Here is a 24,585-nt window from a genome sequence, read left to right on the forward strand (position 1 = left end):
AGAGTCAAGTAAAAAAGATACAGAAGCAAAAAAGAGCATGGACTGGGGCAGAAGACTAAGGTACTAATCTAGCTCGATCCAAAGAGTTAACTCATTTAATTCCTTCAAACTTCAATATTTTCACCTGTACCATCAAAGCATTGTACCAATACCTGGTATCTAAGCTCCCTTCCCTTACAAAAGTCTGTTAGTCTACACCCTACGCTTCTATGTACTACACTGTAGGCTCATATTTACTATCATCCTTCTAGCCCCCTCCCCCAACACCCCTCCTCTTCTCTCCCGAGTCAAGAAGTCCAAGACTAAGTTCAGGCTTCACCACATTTTTGTGATAGAAATTTAACCATCTGAGGAATGGGAATACATATAATAAACTATCTCATTATCTCATTAAGCACTAAACTCTATGATGATGTTTAAAGTACATGGAAAATTAAGAAAATTAATGCTGGCAAGAGGGTTTCATAGATAAGATGGGGGAAATCTAGGAATATATATTTTCAATGGCTGTTGACACTTTAAGTAACACATATGAGAATGTCTTAGATTATTATCACAAAGATAAAACAAAATTGGCTAGGGAAATAATGTGTATATTCATACATATATTGATTATAGAATGATAAAGCAATTGTGGCAAAATGTTACTGATTGGTGAACCTGGAAAAACATATGAAAGTTCTTTGTTTTATTTGTTCTATTCTTTCATTGTATATCTGTAATTATTTCAAAATAAAAACTGAAGTACTTCTAGTTCTATTTTCTAAAAATAGAAACAAGTGACAGAAGAAAACTCTTCTCAGATTTTCCACCAATTCCACTTTTTTATAATAAAATAGCTTTAAATGCTCATATCCAACTATATTAGGATGTCCTTCTACTCTGCACTAAACAGGCAAAGACTTCATTAACCTTCCTGATTTGAATGATATATGGCCACCCCTAAATTGTTGGAGATGTTTTTAAAAGACTTCTAGAGTTCTAATACTATTTGAAAACACCAAAGCACTGAAGGTCTCAAGAAGAAAGAGAGATTGACTTTGAGTTAACAGATTTTTTTTGGTTTGCCAGCATGCTTGTCTTAGAAATTTACTAACAAAAAAACAGAAACAAAAAACACAGTATGCTCATTTTGCTTCAATCTGTGCCCCTCCCAGAATGGGCACAGGTGAAGGCTGCCACCATAAGGCCACAATACACCCTAAGTTAGCAACAGTTGAGCTATAAACACTACAGTGTTTTCAGCTGTTCCTTTTACTTGCCATGACACTCGATTTACTACCATCCTGAATGTACACCATTCCTATAAAAATGTTTCTACACGAGATCCTTTTTCATTCTCTAAAAGGTTGTTTCTGTACTCTCCTCGCCAGCATCCTCCATCTCATACAAACTCTTACTTTATAGAAAACAGTATTCTTCCACTGACCTTGCCTCTATTCCAAACTTATCTACACGAGTCCATCATTACTTCTTTCCTTCCTATTTGTGAGAGAGGTATGATCCTCCACCTTCACTTTTTTTTTAATTTGGAAAAAAAAAAAAAACACAAAAACCTGTCAAACTAGAGAATATAAGAAATGCACATCATTCTCCTTTCCAAGGACAGCATTCGTGCAAGTACCCCATTCATCGTCTTTCCCTGTATCATCTACTGCTCCAACCTCCTAGACTTGGTCTCTTATTTCTTCTCTCCTCCTGTTATAAGCACAATAAATCTCTACCATCTTTAAAACACAAGCAAAATTCAAACTGTATTAAAGAATATTTCCTATAGAATTATGGATTAAAAGGAATTTAGATTCTACTTTGAACAAGCCAACAGTAAAAAACAAATGAGAAAATTTGGGAAATATTGGTGAACTGAATACTAACTGGACATCTGACATTATGAAATAGGGTGTGAATGCGTGTGTGTTGAGCTTTAAGCCAACTTTTTCACTCTCCTCTTTCACTTTCATCAAGAGGCTCTTTAGTTCTTCTTCACTTTCTGCTGTAAGGGTGGTGTCACCTGCATATTTGAAATTACTGATATTTCTCTCAGCAATCTTGATTCCAGCTTGTGCTTCTTCCAGCCCAGCGTTTCTCATGATGTACTCTGCATATAAGTTAAATAAGCAGGGTGACAATAGACAGCCTTGACGTACTCCTTTCCCAATCTGGAACCAGTCTGTTCTGTTTAAAACTCAACATTCAAAAAACTAAGATCATGGCATCTGGTCCCATGACTTCATGGCAAATAGATGGGGAAGCAATGAAAACACTGACAGACTTTATTTTGGGAGGCTCCAAAATCACTGCAGATGGTGACTGCAGCCATGAAATTAAAAGACGCTTGCTCCTTGGAAGAAAAGTTATGACCAACTAGAGAGCATATGAAAAAGCAGAGACATTACTTTGCCAACAAAGGTCCGTCTAGTCAAAGCTATGGCTTTTCCAGTAGTCATATATGGATGTGAAAGTTGGGCCATAAAGAAGGCTGAGCACTGAAGAATTGATGCTTTTGAACTGTGGTGTTGGAGAAGACTCTTGACAGTCCCTTGGACAGCAAGGAGATCCAACCAGTCCATCCTAAAGGAAATCAGTGCTGAACATTCATTGGAAGGACTGATGCTGAAACTGAAACTCCAATACCTTGGCCAACCTGATGCAAACAGCTAACTCATTTGAAAAGATGCTGATGCTGGAAAAGATTGAAGGTGGTAGGAAAAGGGGATAACAGAGGATGAGATGGTTGGATGGCATCAGCAACTCAATGGACATGAGTTTGAGTAAACTCCGGGAGTTGGCGATGGACAGGGAGGCCTGGCATGCTGCAGTCCATGTGGTCACAAAGAGTTGGACACAACTGAGTGACTGAACTGACTGATTGTGTGTGTGTGAATGGATAAGTATGTTTTTAAAAAGAATCATATATTTTTTAAGCAAATCCAAGACATCATATTATCCTATCCACATATTAATCTTTATGTCTGGAATTTGCTTCAAAAAAATATCTAGGGTTAAGTGGAGGGAGTTAAGTACAGGACAGATGAAATCAGATTGCCCATCTGTTTGAAAAGTTGAGCAACCAACTAGAGTCTCTGCCTCTAGTCTGACGTTCGTCTTCCTAGCATAAAACATATAAAACTCTTCAGTGTTTTTCCAAAACTCACAGATTACTGAAATTAGTCACACAAGATTCTACACAAGCCAGCCTTAAATAATGTTTCAGCATCATTCCCAGCTAACCACACTATTCCTTACCCACATCCTACTGTTTCACATGACCTGCTCTATCCATCTGTAACACTTTACTTTGCTCCCCACTGCTGTCTGCCTGCTCCAGGCTTACTCATCCTCTCAGGTTCACTCCTCTAGGAAATAGATGCATGTACCACTCCACAGGGACTTCTTTCCTCAGTGTTCGTGTGGAAGACTGTGCACACACACAGACATGTGATACATGATATTGCTCAAAGGTTCAATGGCTCTATGATGGGCCACCTGAGAGCAAGGACTGCATCTTTCTATTTGGTATTCCCAGACACAAATGCTGTGTCTGACACCTAGATAGTGCCCAATAAACGGCTGTTGAAAGAAGAAATGACTGCAATTTGGAGGGGGAAGAATTAATCTGGACATTGTGGTTGTTCAGGCACTAAGTCGTGTTCAACTCCTTGCAACCCGATGGACTGCAGCGCACCAGGCTTCCCTGACCTTCACTACCTCCCGGAGTTTGTTCAGATTCATGTCCATTGAGTCAGTGATACTATCTAACCATCTCTTCTTCTGCTGCCCCTTCTCCTTTTGCCTTCAATCTCTGTCAGCTTTTCGCATCAGGTGGCCAAAGTACTGGAGCTTCAGCTTCGGCATCGGTCCTTCTAATTCAGGGTTGATTTCCTTTAGGATTGACTGGTTTGATCCCCTCGAAGTCCAAGGGACTCTCAAGAGTCTTCTCCAGCATCAATTCTTTGGCTCTGTCTCCTTTATGGACATACAAAATACTGATAATTCTGGTGGGCTTTTCTTAAAGATACAACCTGAAAATTAAAGATTCTACTTTTCACAACACCTTTGTTCTATTTAATTTCATTCACATTTTTTTTTTTTGCTGAATATTAAAATATAATCAGTATACAATTTACTTTTTCTAAACGTTCAGGGGTATTAAACAATACAAATCTATGTTAAACTAAATCAGCCTATCCAAAGACTTAGTCCTGGTTAGGACTACTTAAGGGTAAAAAAAAGTACAATTAATAATTGTGTCAGGGCAACAGACATCATAAACCATGACTGTCGTTCATCTGTGACAAGATGGGCAGCTACCCTAAGTGAAAGTGAAAGTGAAAGTGACTCAGTCACGTCCAACTCTTTTCAACCCCATGGCCTATACAGTCCCTGGAATTCTGGAGTGGGTAGCCATTCCCCTCTCCAGGGAATCTTCCCAACCGAGGGATTGAACCCAGGTCTCCCGCACTGCAGGCAGATTCTTTACCAGCTGAGGCACAAGAATAGGGAGAGAGAAAAATTAGGTTCTTTCTTCAGACACAAATAAGAATTCAAATATCTCCTCAAAATATCAATAACTCATAATAAGCCCCATTTATATTTTCATGTTCTGATGAACAGTTTTATATAAATAGAAGTATTTAAATTATTTTGGTTTAAAGCCAGAAAACACTTTATGAGTAGCCATAATCAAAATTCAACTGCAGTAGAAATCCCATGTGAACATTAAATTGCATTCAGGTCCACAGTCCATATTTCACGACTTCTGTTCATTCTGCCGATTTATTCCAGGATAAATTGACATTTGGATAATTGACATTCCAGATCTAAACTGAGAATGAAAACCCACTGTCCCAAGTAGGGCAAATTACTCATGGATATTTAACATTCTCATTACAGAATATGATTTGGAACACTACCACACACACGAAGCACAAAGGAATTAACGTCCAAACCATTTACTCTCTTCCTGTTCCCTCAGATTCTGACGGACTTCTTCACATTCTGAGAAGAAGTGTGTCAGCAGTGTGGGGTGGTGGAAGGGTTTGGCTTCCCATGATTTCTGTTCCCCCTCTTCCTCCTGACATGGAGGTGACAGGTAGTGAGATCTTCCCCCTGAGGCAGCAAAGAGAGGCTCCAAGCTAGTTGCAGAGTCAGGTTTCCATCTCTTCTTTCTCTCCACACACAACCAGAGGCACATTTCTTTCCAACTCTCCCTAACTACCATACAGCAAGGGAGGTAAGCCCAAATAACCTGCCAGAAATCCTCCAAAACCCAACAGGCCTCTGCTTCTTCGTCACTAATGCTGATAAAAGGGTTATCACCGCAGGCACTTGATTTGGTTGCTTCCTCTCTGCTCTGAAACAAATGGAATGAAAACTTAAGTCGTTTGTGCCCTCTGGTCCCAACTGTGGCCCAGTCTTCTAAACAAGGGGGGTGTTAACAGTGCAAACACACCAAATCTTCAGAAGGATCCACTGGTGCCCAAGGAGGGTGATTTTCCATAGACCAAATGAAGGTATCCTTTAACACAACCAAGGCAGGAGGAGAAGGGGATGATTTCATATGTATCAATTTCAGTTGGTTGGACCAGGTCAAATCGTGGTTTTTCTTTAACTAAGTTGAATGAATCAAACGTAACAAAGATACCAACAATTTGATGCTACCTTGGGCTGTACTCATTTATTCATTCAACATCTATTTAAGCATCTACAGTATGTGCCAGGCTCCAAGGTGTTTTCTTTCGTTCTTGCTCTTCGGGTGAGTGAGACACTGAGCGGTACTCACTTCCACAAGTTTCAGTGGCACCAAACAGGTGACCTTTCTTTACTTCTGCTGTCACCCCAGTCAAGTCCTACTGAGTTTCATGGAGAGTTTTGTTGGTACCCCTCAGTCTGTGGCATCTCAGAAACTTTCCCACCGTCCAGCAGACTTCAAGAGGTCTGAATCTCAGCCTGGGGTGGGCCCTCTTTCAAATGTACCCTTTTCTTATTTCGCCTGCCTCAGTTCCCATATCTGCTATTCGTTTATTCCTCAGGGTTCTCTTTATCCTTTAGTGGGTAATATGTTATTATTAGTTTTTATGTGTGTCTGCTCAATCACGTCTGACTCTTTGTGACCCCATGAACTGTAGCCTGCCAGGCTCCTCTGTCCATGGAATTATCCAGGCAAGAAGACTGGAGCGGGTTGCCTTTCCTTCTCCAGGGGATCTTCCTGGACCAGGGATGGAACTCTTGTCTCCTTCATTGGCAGGTGGGTTCTTTACCACTGAGCCACCAGGGAAGCCCAGTATTACTTAGTTATTGTTTATATTAACTTTCTCTTGTTCAAATTACTGTTTCTATTTGCTGACTGGACCTTAACACAAAACTGGTACCAAAAGTAGGGTGACTCTGTAAGACAGACTTACAAACATGGGATGTTGACTGGTTCGTCAGGCCTTTGAGTTTCAGTGCAATGCTAACAAGCACCTTACCAATGGGAAACAGGATACTATTAATCCACGGCACACGTGGCAACACAGTTAGTGGAGCTGTCAAATGTGGATTGTGCTGAAGTGTAAACGAAAGCAAGCACCTGGGGAGCCCAGGCAACTACTGCACTTGAATGTTTGGTGAGGGCGATGACTGCAGTAACTGTAGTACGGACAGAGCCTACTGAATATGCCGAGTGCTCAAAGAAAGAAAAGGACCAACTCAGGTCTCTCAAGCGCTGAGAGTTAGCTTGAAAATCAGAGTTTATATCACAGCCCCAGAGAATCTCTTATTTCCTGTAGCCACAGGTCCGTAACTGAAATGTATAATCATGAGGCCCCAGGTCACTGTGGGCCTCATGAACGAAGGAGCTTGTCCTTAGGAGCCTGAAGATACTGACTAAATCCCTGAGAAAATGTCACCTGGGGCAGATGCTCTGGAAGAGGATGCTCATTCTCCTTGTGGCCTACCACAGCCACTCTCTCACCCTGGGCCCATAACCAGGGTCAAATCTCAGCACGCTCCAGGGCAGTGTTGGGGACTACACTGCATGGGCAAAATTTGCTCAGCCACCTATCATTTAAAGGGTATCCACTGTAAAGAGAAAAAAGTCAAAGCGTTAGTTGCTCAATTGTGTCAGACTCTTTGCGACCCCATGGACTGTAGCCCACCAGGCTTATCTGTCCATGCAATTCTCCAGGCAAGAAAACTGGAGTGGGTAGCCATACCCTTCTCCAGGGGAACTTCCCGATGCAGGGATGGAATCTGGCACTCTGCATTGCAGGTGGATTCTTTACCATCTGAGTCACCAGGAAAGCCCATTTATTGTAAAGGAAGGCCTTAATAACCAGGCTGACAAAATGACTACAGACATCAGCCAGCCTCTTGCCTCAGGCACCAGAGTGCTTCCTCAATGGATCCACGAAAAAGTGACCATTGTTGAAGGGAGAGAAGCTATGTATGGGATCAACAACACGGGCTTCCCCTAAATCAAGTTGACCGGACTAAAGTTATTGCCAAGTGTGTCCAACTTGTCAACAGCACAGACTCAAACTCAGCCTCCCATAGGGTACCATTCCCAGGGAGACTCAGTTGATTACACCACACTTGAACATCATGGGGAGACTGTGGGAGCAATTAAGGAGAGGCAGAAATTTGTTTTCAGTGGACTAGACATGTATTCTGGATATAGATTTGCCTTTTCTTCCTACCTTGCTTCTGCCAGTGCTCATGAAATGCCTGATCCAGCATCGTAACATTTCATACAGCACTGCTTCCAATCAACAGTCATTTCACAGCAAAGTGGGAGGAAAAAAAAAAAGGCTCAAGCCCAGAGTATTAACTGGCATTATCACAGCGCATCACCCAGGATGGCTGGCCCAATTAAAAGATGGAATAATCACTTACTCAGTTGTAGTTTCAACTGGGAAACAACACCCTAAAAGAAGGGGGGTAATGCTTTGAATCAGAGAACCTTATAGAGTGCTGTCTCCACAACAGCCATAATATGTGGATTTGAGAATCAAGGGGAAAACACTATTGTGTCCAATAACTGACTCATCGAATTTTCACTTCAAGTCCTGACAGATTAGAGTTCTGCTAATTTGAAGGTCTTAGTCCCCAAGGAGGAAATATACCTACCATCATACACAACAGTTTAATTGAACTAGAAAATGAGACTCCTACATGGCCATTTGGGACTCCTTACTCCAGTGAACCAATGGGCAGGAAAAAGGGCTACTGTACTTGCTGGGAGGATTGAGCCTCATTATCAGGGGTAAATTGGGTTGCTGCAATGCAATAAAAACAAGGAAGATCAGGTATGGAACCCAGTGGAGTCTGTGAGGCACCTCTTAATACTTCCATGTCAATAATAAAGGTCCATGGAAAACTAGGACAATTTATCAAAAAAAGGCCATACTACTGAAGAAATGACAACTTGAAATTCTAGATCATTTCACCAAGAAAAGAATTTCTACCGGCTGAGGTTCTGGCTGAGGGCAAGGGAACCATTAAATGGGTAGCTGAACAAAGAACTCAGAGATACAATTCTGGTCTTGTGACTAATTACAAAAATAAGAACTGTGATGGCTTTGTATATTTTCTCTTTGTTATATTCTGTTTGTATATTCCAATAATTTCCTTTTCTTCTTCTTTCCATTATTATGATTTGTCAAAGGTTACCTTTACAATCAGCCTCTTGACAAAAGAATATTACCCACTGCCACTGGGATTTGAGGACTGCATGCATAGCATGACTATAGGTTCTGAGCATCTCACTTGGGGAAAGGATGCACGTCCAGCATATGAGAGATAGCTATATCTTGTTAAACACAAACTTAAAAGTTGTTCTGTTGGTATATGAAAGCTCAAATATACGTAGACAAGTACACGTGAGTACTAAGTAGTCAAACGGGTAGATTGTGCCAGGTGTCAATGTATTCCCTCTCAGTTCACTCAGTCTCCATTCACTGCCCTGCTTGTGAATGGAGCCGGACCCTGTAAATGTTTCTCCTTTGCCAGTTGGCATGATATTAAAGTTAGTAGAGAGTGATGAGGAAGAGGCTTCTCCTGCTTCCAGTGTGCTTCTCCATCTCCTCGCTCCTGTGATGCTCTGCTGGTGTGCAGAACATCCAGTGGCACTCATCCGAACGTGTTTTAACGGGCATGCTCGTGAGCATCTTCTCAGGCAAGTTCTGCCAGTGCCCCAAGCTGACTTCCCACAGATTCAGCAGCACGTCCACATACAGCTTCCTGTTTGCCAACCTTGGTCTACATTTCCTCAGCAAACACCCAGTGAAGACATCCAAGAAAAGAAACTGGCTTTGGAGCAGGAGGGCATTCTTCCAAATTTTTCTTTACTATATACTCTGCTTCAGTCTAGGGTAGTTAACTGCTCCCCTATAACTGCCATTTCCGTATCCTTTAGAATAGCAGCTGCCAACTTTCTGGCACCAGGTTTTGTGGGAGACAATGTTTCCACAGACCGGGGGTGGGGTGGAGGGTTCAGAATGATTCAAGTGAATTACATTTATTGTGCACTTTATTTCTATTATTATTACATTGTGACATGTATTAATTATATAACTCACCATAACTTGTCACTCACTGATATGATTTTGATGTGAGTCTGCAAGCAACTGATTTACTATGGGCTCTGTGCAAATTTCTCTGCTAATGACAATCTGTATTTGCAGGAGCTCTCCAGTGTGAGCATCACCGCCTCAGCTCCACCTCAGCTCATCAGGCATTAGAGTCTCAGAAGGAGACATGTGCAGTTCACAGTAGGGTTTGCGCTCCTGTGAGAATCTAATGCTGCTGCTCACCTGACCGGAGGTGGAGCTGAGGTAGGAACGCAGGCAAGGGGGTGCGGCTGAGATACAGAGGAAGCGCCGCTAGCTCCTCTGCTGCTCCTCTTCTGCTACAGCCCGGTTCCTAACAGATACAAGTCCCTGGCCTGGGGTAGGTGGGGCATCTGCTTTCAAGTTCTCTTTACCCCGCAGTAATTAATTCCCCATTCCAACTACTGTGCGGTTTCTGACTCTTGACTAGGCCTTGATTGATACAGATACTGAGAATTAAACCCCTGAGAGGGCGAAGAGTGAAAAGTTCTCATCACAAAGGGAAAAAAATTTCTGTAACTAAGGGTGGTGACAGATACTAACCGAGTCTTTTGTGGTCATCATTTCACAACCTACACAAATTCCAACTCATTATGTTGTACACCTGAAACGAACAGTGTTTTATGTCAATTATACCTCAATTTAAAAAAAATCCATAAGATGGTTTAAATCCACATTACAAAGAAAAATGGGGAGAAGAATAAGCAACGTTTATCCCAAAGAACACGAATTACAAGGCACATGCTAATCTCTAGTCAAAGGGCTGCCGTGTGCACGAGAGCATTCTGCACCTCTGCTGCTCAGCACCAACACCTATGACAGCTGCAACAGCAGATTAGCTCTTTACACAGAAAAACCAACAATCAAATATACTCTTATTAATCAGAAAGCGTAACTCTTCAATGAAGATCACTAAGAAGTCTAATGTTAATACTTTAATTTATAATCTACACAGCTTTGCATCTTCTCAGCTCATTTCAAATAGCTGTAATCTCCACTGGAGGATCAACTGTCCCAGATTTTGGCAGTGACAAAGTCCTAAATTAATTTCCTCACAAGAAACAAAACAAAGGCTCTTCCTTTAGTTTGCCTGGAGTCTTTTCAAAGTTTCACCTTCAGTTTTGTCCTCTGGAAACACAGAATCTCCAAAGACAAAGGACACCGAATGTGCTCTGCTGCTGCTGCTAAGTCGCTTCAGTCGTGTCCGCCTCTGTGCGACCCCACAGACGGCAGTCACCAGGCTCCCCCATCCCTCGGATTCTCCAGGCAAGAACACTGGAGTGGAGTGGGTTGCCATCTCCTTCTCCAATGCATGACAGTGAAAAGTGGAAGTGAAGTTGCTCAGTCGTATCCGACTCCCAGCGACCCCATGAACTGCCGCCTACCAGGCTCCTCCATCCATGGGATTTTCCAGGCAAGAGTACTGGAGTGGGGTGCCATTGCCTTCTCTGGAATGTGCTCTAGTTACATCCAATAAAAAATACACACATTTAGATAGGAAAGGGGGCTGATGACCTAACAGAGAATGATTTATCGGCAGCACTATTTACTAGGTTGCACTTGTAAGAACTATGCGGACGTTAATCATTATTACATTTATTAAACCTCTAATTAATCATTTTACATTTATTAACCCCTCAAACAGGTTCAGTTCAGTTCAGTTCAGTCACTCAGTCGTATCCGACTCTTTGCAACCCCATGAATTGCAGCACGCCAGGCCTCCCTGTCCATCACCAACTCCCGGAGTTCACAGGTTACCAAGCACTGAAAGTATTTTCTGTCCCCTAATACAAACAATTCTTTTATTACTAGTTCTCCTGTTATACAGGAAGAACTTTGGGCTTGAAAAGGGCAAACAATGCCTAGGAGACCAAAGTTAGCAGGTGGTAGATCTAGGCCTGCTCTTTATACAGCTTTCTCAAATGTAAACAAACCACTAAAGGGACTTATTTCCTGAAAGACATGTACCAATAACCTGTCAAAAATCACTGCAATTACATCTGACCCTGCTCTTAACACTGCCTATGTGAGTCCTGAAACAAACAGAAAGAACCACCTACTCGGAGAAAAATGCTGGTGAAAAAAAAAAAAGAAGGAAACATAATCAAAACCTTATGAAACTTCATCATATACAAAAATTTAAGCCAGGTAATCTGTTTAAACACAAAATAGCAAGGTGGCCCACTCCTCTTCAACATTAAACAGCTATTATGGTCTAGAAGTTTATAATTTTCTCAATAGCACAGGAAGTTCATAGCACAAGTCTTTATTCCCTGCCACATCTCTTAAATGCTACAGAAATGTAACAAGGGATCTATGGGCCAAAGTCTTGATATGCTTTAGAATGACGCAGAAATCCCCTCCTCCACTGCCAGAGGGCACTCCTCCCCCAGGGCTCGCCTCTCTGCTCCAGTGTGAGCCCATTAGAGCCTCCTCCCAGCCTCTACCCTTTCATCTTAGCAGATATAACACTGTCAATTTAAAACAGACTCCTTCTGTAGAACCACATTTCTTTCCTTCATCTTTAAAAATAAAAACAAACCCACATTCAACAAGACTGCTCATTCAATAGCTACTGCGCACCTACTCTATGCCAGACACTGGTCTAGGTGCGGGGCCCCAGCAGCGACCAAAGCAAAAGCCCTGTCCCTCTTATAACATTTATCTTCTAATGAGGAAGGTCAGACAATAAACAAGGTAATTAAATTGTACAAATGATAAAGCAATGGGTGCCATGGATAAAACTAAAGCAAAGTAGGAGAGAACAATGGAAGGGGTACAATGTCGGGTGAGATAGAGAAGACCTCTCTGAGAAGGTGGAGCGTGAACTACAAGTATATCTGAGGGAAAAGCATCCCAGATAGAAAAATCAACAAGTGCTCAGACCCCAAGGCAGGGGCCCACCTGGCTTGTCCAGGAACTCTGGTAAGAACAGCAGTGAAGCAAAGCTAAAGGGAAGAATAAGGAAATGTGGTCATAAGGCCTTATGGTATCTGAGTAAGGACTTTGGCTTTTACTCTGACATAGGAAACTACTGGTGGAGAAGGCAATGGCACCCCACTCCAGTACTCTTGCCTGGAAAGTCCCATGGATGGAGGAGCCTGGTAGGCATGCAGTCCATGGGGTCGAGAAGAGTCGGACACGACTGAGCGACTTCACTTTCACTTTCCTTTCAGGAAACTACTGGAGGATTCTGAACATGATCTATGTACAGGGCCACTCTGGGTGTTTTTGAGAATATACTATAGGGAGCAAATGAATGTAAGGAGGGAGACTCATCTGGGAGGTTACAGCAGTCAAAGTGAGAGGTGGTAGCTCAAACCAGGGAGAGCAAAGGAGGGGAGGTGAGAAGCGGTCGGTCAGGTTGCAGATCTATTTTTCTGACAAAACAGAAATGGGATGCAAGACAAAGAGAGGATAGGGGAAGTCAAACATTTAGCCTGAGCAACTACAAGAATATTCTATTTCTATTTAATGAGCTGGAGAAGGTTTTGTTTTCTTTTTGTTTTGGGGAGTGGGACAGAAGTTCAGTTTAGGACCCCTCAAATCTGACATGTCAACTCTACATCTAAATGGAGATTTCAAGCTCTAATTTCAAATTTTCTTAGTTCTCATCCAACCTCCTCATGGAATTTAACCAGTATTACATCTGTTCTCACAAGATGTTCCTTAAAACTCTGGTTAGCATTTAAATAATGTGTATAAAGTTGGGCATTTCTCTGCGCAACGGGAAAAATTAGTACAAACTCACAAGATGGCTAATACATAAAACAACACTTCAATTCTGATGAGGTCTGTAAGTACATGATGGTTACTTTGAAAAAAAAATTTTTTTTAAGTGAGCTAGTATTATTTATTTATTTATTTTTACCATTCTTAAATGTGCAGCTCACTAGCATTGAGTACATTCAAACTAATACACAAACATCACTGCCATCCATCTCCAGAACTCTGTACACATTGAAAAACAAGTCCCCATTCCCTGCCTCCTCTCAATTCCTGTCAACCATCATCTTACTTTCTATCTCTATGAACTTGATTACTTATATACTGTACCTCATATAAGCAGAATCATATAAGTGGCATCAGTGTTTACTCTTTTGTGACTGGCTTTTTTCACTTAGCATAACGTCATCAAGGCTCATCCAGATTGGAGCACATGTTGGAATTTCCTTCCTTTTTAAGGCTGAAGAATACTCTATTGTATATCCTCTTGCGGTTCAGCTGGTAAAGAATCCACCTGCAATGTGGGAGACCTGCGTTGGGTCCCTGAGTTGGGAAGATCCCCTGGAGAAGGGAAAGGCTACTCACTCCAGTTTTCTGGCCTAGAGAATTCCAAGGACTGTATAGTCCACGGGGTTGCAAAGAACCGGACATGACTGAGCGAGTTTCACTTTCACCACTCTATTATACATTATGTATATATCACTTGAGTTGTATCCACCTTTTGGCTATTAAGAATAATGCTGCTATAAACATGGGTGTACAAAGTTCTTGCTTTTATCTGGGTATATATCCAGATGTGGGACTGTTGGTTCATACAGTAATTCTACTTTTAATATTTTGAGGGCCTACCATACTATAACAGTTCCACCATTTTGCATTCTTACAGCAATGCACAGGGTTCCAATTTTTCCACATCCTCATTAATACTTGTTATTTTCTGTTTGTTTGTCTTAAAACAATAGCCTAGATCCTAACAAGTATAAAGCAGTATGTCACTGTACTTTTGATTTGCATTTTCCTAATGATTGGTGATGATAAGCATCTTTTCATGTGCTTACTGGCATATAAGCTAATATATGGAGAAGTGTCTACTCAAGTCCCTTGCTCTTTTTTATTAAGTTTTGTTTTCACGTGGTTGAATTTAGGAGTGTTTTATATATTCTGGATAATTAACTCCTTGTCAGATGTATGGTTTTGCACATATTTTTTCCCACTCCATGAACTGCCTTTTTATTCTACTGATAGAGTCTTTTGATGCACAAAAAGTTTTTTTTGGTGGAGGCAAATTTATCTATTTTTATTTTTGTTACTTTTACTTTTTACTTTTGTACTTCTGGTGTCACATCCAACAAATCGTTGCCATATCTAATGCCATGAAGCTTTTGCCCTATGTCTTCTTCCAAGAGTCTTATAGTGTTAGCCCTTATATTTAGGTCTTTGAATCATTTTGAGGTAATTTTTGTATATGATATAATGTAGGGATCCAACTTCATTCTTTTGCATGTGACCTCCAGTTTTCCTAACACCAAGACTATCTTTTCCCCATTGGATGGTCTTGGCACCTTTTTCTAAAATCATTTGACCGTATATACAAAGGTTTATTTCTGGGCCCTCTATTCTATTCTTTATATGTCTGTTTTTATGCCAAGAGCACCACTGTTTTAATTACTGCAGCATTATAGTAAATTTGGAAGACTGAGAGCTCTAACTTTATTCTTTTTCAAGACTGTGTAGGTTATTCTGGATTCTTTGAGATTCCATGAGAGTTTTAGGATAGATTTTTCAACTTCTACAAAAAAAAGTAATTGATATTTTAAGGGAAAAAAATTCTTTGAAAAAACTTTTTTCCTTTCTATTATGATTTTTTTATAAGATACTGAATGTAGTTCCCTCTGCTATAGAGTAGGACCTTGCTTCTTGTCCATTCTATGCATAATAGTTTGCATCTGGTAATCCCAACTCCTAACTCAGCGCCTCCCCCACCTCCTTGGCAAGCACGCGCCTGTTCTCTGTCTGCGAGACTCTTTGTTTCACTGCAAGTCACTTGTGTCATATTCTAGACCTCACAGATATGTGGTGTCATATGGCGTATGTCTTTCTCTTTCTGACTTACTTCACGCAGTGTGATAATCTCTAGTTGCATGCACACTGCTGCAAATGGCATCATTTCATTCTTTTTATGGCTAAGTAGAATTCCATCATATGTATGTGCCCCGTCTTCTGTATCCATTCATCTGTTGCTTGGCATTTAGGTTGTTTCCATGTCTTGGCTATTGCAAATAGAGCTGCTATGAATACAGGGTGTATATACCTTTTAAATTATTTTTTTCCAGATACATGCCCAGAAGTTGGACTGATGGATCCTATGGCAACTCTAGTTTTAGTTTTCTGAGGAACCTCCATACTGCTTTCCACCGCAGCTGTACCAACTTCCATTCCTACCAACAGTGTAGGAAGGCTCCCTTTTCCCCACACCCTCTCCAGCATTTGTTATTTGCTGACTTTTCAGTGATGGCCATTCTGACAATGTGAGGTGGTACCTCACTGTAGAATAGTTTTGATCTGTGATAATTAGCGATGATGAGCATCTTGAAATAGCACTTTGAATCTTCCTACCAGTGACTGATATTTCACTACTGTTGCTATAAGCTCATAGTTGGAGTAATCATGAGTATACATCCTCTTATCCACACCCCATATTTTTTCACAACAAATTAACTTTGAACAATGTAATGTAAAAAGTATATAAAATTATTATTATTTGAATTTCTCCTTAAAGCATTAGGATGGGAGTTATAAAATACACGAAGCAAAAACTAACAAAATTGAGAAATAGACAAATCAACAATGATTGTTCAGAGACTTCAGTATACCACTTTTAATAATGAATAGAATAACTAGGAAGAATATCAGTAAGAAACAGAAGACCTGAACAATATTACAAATCAAGCAAACCTACCAGACATTTATAGAACACTCCACTCAACAACAGAACAACATACATTCTTCTCAAGTACACATGGAACATTCTCTAGGACAGACCATATGTTATGCAATAAGACAAGTCTGAATATATTTAAAAGGACTGAAATAACGCAAAGTATGTTCTCCAATCACAACAGAATGAAATTAGGAAATGGCAACAATAAGTTAATTTGTGAAATTCACAAATATGTGGAAATTAATAACACACTCCTAAACTACCAATGGGTCAAAGAAATCACAAAGGATATTAGGAAATACTTTTGAGATAAATGAAAATGAAATCATAACATTTATGAAAACCAGAACTTATAAGATGCAGCTAAAGTACTGCTCAGAGGGAAGTTTATAGCTGTAAATACGTTTATTAAGAGGGAAGGAAAAAAATCATGTCAGTAACATAACCTTTTATCTTTACTTAAAGAACGTAGGAAGAAAAGAGCAAACTAAACCTAAAGCAAGCAGAAGAAAAGAAATAATACAGATGAGTGTGGAAATAAATGAAATAGAAAAGAGAAAAATAGAGAAAACCAAGGTGACTCATTGAAAAGCTCAATGAAATTGACAAAGCTTCACCTAATCAAGAAAAGAGAGATGACTCAAAAGAATAAAACAGAAGACATTACACCAATTTTACAGAAATAAAAAGGTTATAGAGGAACACCAAGAACTACAGCCTGTCAACAACTTAAATAACCTAGTTGAAATGGGACAAACTCCTAGAAAGAGAGAAACTACTAAAACTGATTCATAAAACATTAGGAAATTCCAAAAATTAATGGTTAGTTACACAGTTTCTAACAATTAGGCTTTGAAATTAGTTCCATGGTAGGTGAGAGTTCAGTCTTCCCTGTATAGAACTCAAGGATATCATCCTCTATGGTGAAGTAGAGGCAGACAGATCTTTGTTGAGTTAACCTCCTGGTCAGTTGGACACCACTTGTGCCCTGCACCTCTCACCCTTTAAATTCTACCCAATAGGAACCTCTTTGTCCACAGCAGTGACAAAGTTAGTAATACTTAATTTTATTGGTTCTTCCTTTTTTCCTTTTCACTTTTTGCAGTCTCCCACTCTTGTTTCCCAAATCACTTCTCAAAATAAATTACCTACATGCAAAAAAAAAAACCTTGCCTCAAGTCTAGATTTTCTCCCAGAAAATAGTGTCCAAGAAAGGCTTTAAACAGGACTTCAAACGTCCATTCTTTCCAACTGACTTCTGAAGATTAGAAGATCTACTGAGACATGACACTGTGGCGGAAACAGCATAGGACTTCTTACCAGACTAGGTTCAATTCTGAGCTCTCTTATTTAACCTACTTCAACTTCTTCAAATGAAAAATAAATACTGTTATACAGTCAAAAGCACTCTACAAACTTTAATGTGTTTTACAATAATAAGTTACCCTTATTATTAATAAGATGAATCAGACAGAAAAATATGTTCATGTCTAGATTCAGGTAAAAAATACAAGATCAACTTACAGTAGCTGTGTGTGAACGTTAGTTCTGTAAGTAAAAATTTCTGGTCTCTGATAGTGTGGCTCTATCTATAATGCTTTAATTTTTCTTAGAAAGGAGAATGTATTCTTTTATTACTTACAGAATTACAAATAAAAAAGAAAATATTCTATTATCGACATATGCTTTCTGGCATAGGGTAGAGTTTCATGCCACAAAGAGAAGCAAATCATATAAACAAACTTGAGTTTAAAAAGTGTATCAGAAGCCTGTACTCACTCAAAGCTCAGGAAGAAGCTATTTGGTTTCATTTAACAGAATGCTTCAACAGAAACAGAAATCAAATGGCTTACTGTATAATTAAATGCTGTGTTTGGATGAAGGTTCTCAAGCTCATTCCCTGAGCTGCTTTCAAGGGAGTCCTAAATACCCTAGAAGTAAATGTAACATGTTGTGTTAATGGGTACATGTGGATTTTTCCAATAAGTTATTTATTTTTACCAGAAAATAATAAACAACAACAAAAACTTTAAAGAAATACTAGATGGGAAAAACAAAACCACCAAACAAAAGAAATATTAGGGGTTAGTATTTTACTGGTGTGTTTCCAACACGCAACTCATATCTGAAAAATCAAAGGAAAAAAACTAAAAACTAAAGCTTTGTTTTCAGGATATGAGCAGGGGCGGGGGGAATGGCTGCCTTGCTTTGTCTACATCCAAGAACACAGCGTGCAGCTTTATGTTGAAGCTTCATTTACAAGATCTAATGGCAGCTTATGGGTTGGTTTTAATAGCTATTCAAAGACTCTAGCACTACCGATTTTTCTGTTTAGATTTTATATTTTTGATGGCTTAGAACTTTCTAACACAAAATCCTTTGCATTTCATCTAATGATACAGTGACAGGAATGAAAAATACCCAGGACATTCTCAGTGTCATGACATTCGAACAAAGCAGTTTTACTGTTTGTTTCACTGCTGGGCTGACCTGAGGTAATGGTGACACACCACATTCAGAAGAGTTATCCCAATAAAAAGCCGCCTACTCTGATCGCAGGAAACCACGGGCAACACCGCCATTTGTGGAGCACCTAGTGTACTGCATCCAGCCCCAAACCGTAAGTAACTGTAATTTGCCTCCATGGCAGCGGATTTATTCTACAAATAATTTGTGGTTAAATCTTATTAAGCCTTCACTGTAATGGAAACAGCATCAAAATAAAATGGAGGATCATCCAGTTTTACGCATGACTTAGAAATAAAACTAATACTCTGTGCCTGCTCCACCAGTCCTATGTGTTTGTCCAGAACCCTCTCCAGCCTCCCAACTCTACCATATTAACAGGTTAACAAAGAGGAAGAACCCAACTGAGTCCAGGTTTCATCTCACTTTCATCGAAATGAATACACTAATAAAACATAAGGATTGCTCCATCATGAAGAGTTTAATTGTAGGGTACCTATAAGGTCAGTCAGGACTGAACATTCTTCTTTATATTTAAATTACTGTGCTTCAAAACTAAGAATCAATTACTGAGCTCTCAATGAAAGGAAACCCAAGAACAAAAAATTGACCTTTCTTAAAAAACAATAACTGCTTGCCAAGCTAAAAAAGTTTATTTATGCCATGCAAATTACCTTAGATATTCTCTTTCCACTGTCTTAATTCAGTCAACATACTGCATTTGCAAATCTATCTACTGTAAAGAAAACACTAACCCAGAACAGCTAGGAAATTGGGCATTCCATTAAATTTTTCCCCGATACAGACTATTAGATGATCAAACAATATGGTTACAAAACTAAAACACCACTGAATGTAACACATTTTATTTATTAATTCAGAAGGCATTTTAAGAATAATGTAAATGTGAATGTTAATTAGACTAAACAAAATTTAAGTGTAGCATTTAGAAAGTATCTTAACAGTAATTGATATGCCATGGAATAATTTTTTGAATAACTTATTGCTACCTTAGGGAGATACTAGAAGACAGAGGAGCCTAGAGCGCTGCAGGCCATGGGGTCACAAGAGTCAAACACAACTTGGCTACTGAACAACAAACCACAAATTATTTACTCTGCCAACTATCTTTCTTATCAGATGCTATAAAATATCAAATAATTATTTCGGTTTCTTAACTCTTATAGATTGCAGATAAAAGGGAGTACATTCTGTCTAAAACGACAATGTAAGTGAAGGTAGGGGGCAGAAAATAAAAAAACCAAGTAATTATGGAATTATTATGGGTCAAATTAGAAGCTTTGTTAGACCGAAAGCACAAGGGTCTTTATTTACAAATCTCATGTTCTGGTCACATTATACTCCAGTAATTAAGAACCCAGCCAACATCCAGTCCATATAGTGTTAGTGTAAGATGTTTATTAGCGTGATTTATTTAGCACAATGATCACATAAAAATGTTCCAATGTACAAAACCATTGAAATCTATAATCACAAAAAATACAAACTTAGGTGTGTAAATAAAGTTATAAAAATATTATTTAAAAACAAAGCTCTACATTGGGCCAAAGAAGAATAAGAGAGAGAGAGAAAGAGAGATTGCACATAAGAAACAACCATTTCAATAGAGCAACCTTTATCAGTCTGGCTACCTCACCAGTGAGATCCTGGGCCACTGGGTATGACCATCACGGCAATACAGCATTTTATTACAGGACTTCATATGAAGCTATATATGAAATATTACATATATTTCCTTCAAAATGAAATATCCAAGTGAAATACAGCTAACAATATATACGAAAGTTTAGCTGGCTATTAATAGTAATTTTCAACAATTCCATAAATTCAAAATGAAAACATATTTAGAAAACAAAAACAAAATTCAAACAAAAATAAATATGACAAAATGGAAATTAAAGTGGAATAAGTCAATGTCAATAATGAAGCGTGAGTGTGTGTCTGAACACAGCCATACTACAGGGCTCGCACCCAGGCTTTTCTACCCACCTGTTACCTAGACAAGCTGCAGAGATTGCGAAAGACGTGAAAGAAGAATGTCAAGTATGACCTTTAAAGTTACCACTGTCAGTTCTGAAAAGTTCCTTTGCCAGAAAAAAAAAGGCAAAAGAAAAACATATGAGAAAGAGTTATATTTTATTAGATGTTCTGCTCTCCTGTGCTATTTTTCAGATTTTTCTCCAATGGTAAGAGTTTTCATATGTATCAACTGCTTAGAAGGTAAGGCTAAGCACTTCCTCTAAAATGTGCCTCCTGTACTGTCTTCTCTCCAGAACCCACAAAAGGAATTCCTGGCAAAGGAACAAACCCTTGTGACCACAGGAGGGAACACTTTCTAAATTCTACAAGTCATTGCAGAGATTTGGTTTAAACTTTCATAACATTCTAACTTTCACATCCCAATGTACTTTTGTATCAGAGGGTCTAAATGTACATCTTGAAATCTTCCTCAGAACATAGTGCTAAATATTCAACCTGAAACAATCAGTAGCTTAGTGATTATAAAAGCCTACATAGTAAGAGGACAGAAAATTTTTTAAAGAGTATCTCACATTCTAGATCTTAAACCAGAACTCCTCCACAATATCAAAGCATGGCCCATGCTTTATATTCTACTTTTAAAAATCCAATCAAAGCTTATCATTTGAAAAGTTCCACAGTGTATGTCCCAGATGGTTTCAGATGTTTTTAGCTATTATTTTGGAAAAATGAGGAATGAGAAAAAACAAATTCCAACTGGGACAATCCTCAGAATGTGTAAAAATAAATGATGAGGTTTCTGGTAAAGGACTTAACACACAAGTCTTCATATGTGACCCACCAGTTCCACCTCAGGCTGCACAAAGACACCACCAGAGTTCTAAAGGAGGCAAACTCTGAACAGAGCTTGAGTCCAGTCAGATAATCATTTCATTAGAAACCTGGTAACTGGTTGTAGTTCTTCAATGTGTTGCCATTTAACTTCTCAGGTTGCTACAGAAACCTATTTTCTATCTATATCAACATCCCAATATTCTAACAATACAGGATTTCATTTCCCTTAACTTACCAAGTTTTTTTTTTTGATAGCTCATGATCAAGCTAAGAAAGAAATTTTGGATATGAAACTCCATACGTAATAACAAGGCTGTCAAATTTTTAGGAGAATCTAAGCCTGCACAAATAGACCATAATTTCATAACAGAAACAATTTCAGCCTAAATTGCAAATAACAAAGGATGATTTCATTTGAGGAAATATTTCTCAAAGTTTAATCAGAACTACTCTAAATTAGAAAACTTTAAATTAAAACAGCTATCATTATTCAAATGTTAGTAAGGTGGAGAGAAACACAGGTAGCCTGAAGGATGAGTCTACCCTAAAAGCAGGCCTACGGAGGGAAGGAGAAGGAGGGGAGGAGGGAGGCCCACTGCAGTACCGGTGGACTCGACCCCTTTCTGAAAGCACCATCTCATTTGCTGTCACAGTGCCCTGACTCAGGCTGAAGATCGGAAAACCGAATGAAAAAGGCCAACTAAAAATGTTTAAAGAAAAGAAAAATGTGAGGCTGAATTAAACGATAAAATGAGTTTTAAAGAGAACGAGAAATAAAAGACACTGGACGACCCTCACAAAAACACTAGGATTAAAAAAATCCATCTGGTACTTTGAGCTCACAAAGGGAAAGCAGGTTCCATCAAGCCCTGCGGAGCACAAAAGGAAGCAGGTGGTTTGCTCAGGAGTCAGCAGAAATGGGCCCCGAAGAACTACCCTCAGGTTCTTCTATATCGTGTCCAGGAAGGAAAGCAAAGCTCTGCAAAATGCTGAAGGTTTTACAAGTGTAACGGTGCTTAGGAAAGATCACTGGTCTGGTGTTGCAGCAGCCCCAGTGTTGAGAGACACGCTAGGCTTCTAGGAGGAGAAAAATAGAAAGGGAGGGAGAAGTAGGAAGGGGAAGGAAAGGACGGAAAAGCACAGGTCATTAGTAAACAGCAGGTTCAACATAGCAAGATGCTCATAAACCCTTATACACTGTCAGCAGAGCAGGTCTGCTCTTAGAACTACAGTAACACTCTGAAGGAAACAAAAATGGGAAATTTCAAAATGGCACAAAGCTACATGCTCCAGTTAGTGAGGGCCAAATTGGAATGCTGTCACAACATGCTCTGAAAACATGCACTCTTTGCCCGCTTCCTACCCCTTCCCATCCCCAATGAAACATGCATATTTTCAGTAAAGCAGCTGCTTTAACATAGTCAAGAGTTCAAATTCAGAAGATAGCATCTCCCCAGGTGTGCAAACTATACTCTACACTAGGGCGGGGAGGTGTCCAAGAGCAGAAGGACCTGCTCCCATAATGGCAACAGACAGTTCATAAACAGTCGGGTTCTGTTTTTGATGCCACAGAAATAAAGTCTTCAAACAGTAAGGGTCAGGCTGCATGTTTTTCCTGTTTTGTTTTTCTTTTTTTCCCCCTGCACTATTAAGCTGTGGCAGTGGGAAAAAACTGCTACATCAAGTTTAAGTCTCTTCTGGTCAGACCTGACATCCTGCTAGAGAAGAAACCTACTCTAGTGGTGACAGTCATTTCCTTACCAGATGAAAATGGAATTCATTCTTCCCAATGGCTAACCAAATCAATCCCCCTTTTTTCCCCTGGCACTGCCACCTTGTTAAAGAAAGTCGAATCTATTCATTTTTAAAAAGTTTATGTTCAAACTTCTCCTTTAGTCATGGGGATATTTCTCTAAATATTTTCTTAAAGCCTTTCTTAAAGCTTATATAGATCTTTGCTTTCAAAGCAGGCACAGAAACAGTCAATACCACATATGAACTAAGATTATAAAAAAAAAAAAATCACAAAAATTTCAGTTCACAAAACAGAGAGATAAGTAAATTTGCACTTCTTGTTGGTTCCAGCTTTTAAAGTAAAGTGTTCCTAATTAATGAATTTCTAGTATGGATTTACTGTCACTGGGTCAAACTAACATTCATAAAAATAGAACCTGGGTGGAGGGAGGGAAAAAAAAAGAACCTAATCATCAATAAACCTAAGGTATAAAGATGTATACAACATTTCTAAAGGTCACAGGATCAGGATAAAGAGTAAATCCTAGAATAACTGATATTGCTAACAGAAGGCTCTGTGGAAGCCTTAGAAACCGAAATCCTTCAATAACTCAAGGCAGGACTTCTAAAGGCTGAGGTGTGCATGCAAGAAGAGAAACACAGCCACGGCTAGTGCCGGCCTCCCTACAGTAATGTGAAGCAAACGTTGCTGCTGCTGCTGCTGCTGCTAAGTCACTTCAGTCGTGTCCGACTCTGTGCGACCCCATAGACAGCAGGCCACCAGGCTCCGCCCTGGGATTGCCCAGGCAAGAACACTGGAGTGGGTTGCCATTTCCTTCTCCACTGCGTGAAAGTGAAAAGTGAAAGTGAAGTTGCCCAGTCGCGACCGACTCGTGGCGACCCCATGGACTGTAGCCCACCAGGCTCCTCCATCCATGGGATTTTCCAGGCAAGAGTACTGGAGTGGCTTGCCATTATGCCCCAGTTAAACAGAAGTCCTTTCATTTGGGTCAACAGCATCAGCCTGATTGTTCAATTAAGCAAATTAAGTGCAACTATTTTTAAAAATTCAGTATGGCTCTCATATTAGCTACCTAAACAATTTATTTACAGAATACATTCCTGTGGACCCTGCTACTGCTTCGAAAATTTTGCTCACTACAAATACACAAGGGGGAACCACAGTAACTCAGTGCTAGCCCTGGTAATGGGCTAGGCGTTACAGACAAATTTCAAAGTAACAGTTAAGGGAAAAAAATAAAGACAAAACAGACTGAGGGCCCAAGAGAAAGG

General features: G+C 39.6%; 1 protein-coding gene across 14 annotated transcripts in view; it reads right to left on the minus strand.

Annotated features, from left to right (window-relative positions):
• The window catches only part of MAP4 (microtubule associated protein 4), a 101,348-nt gene that overhangs the window by 52,212 nt on the left and 24,551 nt on the right, over positions 1 to 24,585 (minus strand). The window lies entirely within an intron of this gene.

The sequence above is a fragment of the Bos indicus x Bos taurus genome, chromosome 22 (assembly GCF_003369695.1).
Source record: "Bos indicus x Bos taurus breed Angus x Brahman F1 hybrid chromosome 22, Bos_hybrid_MaternalHap_v2.0, whole genome shotgun sequence".
In the NCBI taxonomy this organism is placed as follows: domain Eukaryota; kingdom Metazoa; phylum Chordata; class Mammalia; order Artiodactyla; family Bovidae; genus Bos; species Bos indicus x Bos taurus.